This window comes from Pistacia vera, unplaced genomic scaffold, assembly GCF_008641045.1.
Source record: "Pistacia vera cultivar Batoury unplaced genomic scaffold, PisVer_v2 Contig347, whole genome shotgun sequence".
Classification (NCBI taxonomy): Eukaryota; Viridiplantae; Streptophyta; class Magnoliopsida; order Sapindales; family Anacardiaceae; genus Pistacia; species Pistacia vera.
In genome coordinates, this window is record NW_022196165.1 from 268,563 (window position 1) to 270,279 (window position 1,717).

Genomic DNA, 1,717 nt, shown 5'->3' on the forward strand with positions numbered 1-1,717 from the left:
AACTTCATGTATGTAAACCCATAGACTTCTTTGGAATTACTCTCTCATTAGGTCTTTGATAGTTGTTACTTGCTAAGATTCAAGTAACTCACAAGCTGCAACTGGTGTCTTGTTTTGCAATGCTCTTCGGATGCTGCATCTACCATTTTTTGAACATTTGGAAGCAACCCATTATAGAAAGTTTGGACTTGCATCGAAATAGGCAAACAATGGTGTAGACACTTTCTCAGTAATTCCTTGTATCTTTCCCATGCTTCATACGAGGATTCACTGTCACTCTATACAAATGATGTGATGTTGTTTCACATCTTTGCTGAAAGAGCCGGTGGGAAATATTTTGCAAGGAACTTTTGCGCTAGCTCATTCCATGCATTGATAGTTCTAGCTAGTAGTGACATTAGCCATCCTTTTGCCTTATCTCTCAACGAGAATGAAATAGTCTTAATCTAATGGCATCATTTGTCACTCCGTTGGCCTTGAATGTATCACAAATCTCCAAGAAGTTTGCTATGTGGAGATTTGGATCATCTCTTGTATCTCCCTCGAACTGTACCAATTGCTTAATCATTTGGATGATAGCAGGCTTAATCTCAAAGTTATTTGCCTCAACAAGCGGTTTTGTTATGCTCGAACTACATCCCTCAAATTGTGGAAGTGCAAACTCCCTCAAAGTTCTGTTATCAGCCATGACTAGAGGTGGTGTCTTTTCTCTTCTCTTACTGATGAGTCTTCTTGCTGTCCTTTCGATCTCGGGATCAATAGGAATCAAAGTTTGATTTCTTGTTCTTCGCATAAACTACACAGAAAAGAAACAGAGTAAGACAAAACTAAAATTGATATAAAACTAAAATAAAGTAAAATTTAAAATCACAACTTTAACTTAGTAAAAACTAGATATTATCAAAATCAACACATACAATCCCCGGCAACGGCGCCAAAAACTTGATGCGTGTTTAACTAAAACACATGCATAATAGTAGGCACACTAATCGTAAAAAGTAAAAAAGTGGTAAAATGAGTATCGTCCCACAGAGATTGCGTATTAACTAATGAGATTTCTAATTATCACTAATTGAAGAACATAAAGATTTTGGATTGATGGGAGAAAATATGAATAAAACTAAAAACAAAGTAATAAAACTTGGTAGAATTTAAACAACACTAAATTAAAGCAAATGGATTAAACTTCTTAAAACAAAGAAGTTAGGGCTTTTAACTTCACCAAGTTAAACTAACTTAACCTATGAATTCCAATTATTCAAATTGTATTGTGATGACTAAAAATCGAACTCTCTAAGATGTTTGGCACTCCCTCTCGGGTTATACCATTCCACCTTTCCTATTAAGCCTCTGCACTCAAAATTTGAGGCTTAATAGTTCAAGGCCTCTTAAGCGTTGTGGAATCCTATAAAGATTACAAAGGTCGTGTTTATCTATCTCTAGTTTTCGCTCAACCTAAGGTATCTATCCTTAGAAGCCACACATGAATCGCTTCTTAGCCTCAACATGTTCAACAAGTCATTTGAATGAAAACCCAACATCCAAACACAATAAAAATGGAGATAAACACTTAATCACAACAATAAGAAATTCATAGATTAAACAAGTAAAATCAAGGATTCATCAAAACCCTAACTAAAACAGGTTAGTTCATGAAAAAAATGAAATATAACATAAATAAAATAGAGAAATCCGAGTTCAACATAAAAGAAATTGA

General features: G+C 34.5%; 1 non-coding gene across 1 annotated transcript; it reads left to right on the forward strand.

Annotated features, from left to right (window-relative positions):
* Nucleotides 1–204: 204 nt before the first annotated feature.
* Nucleotides 205–311, forward strand: LOC116139172. Its single transcript, XR_004129409.1, has one exon. It is a non-coding gene; the product is annotated as a small nucleolar RNA R71 (small nucleolar RNA).
* Nucleotides 312–1,717: the final 1,406 nt, after the last annotated feature.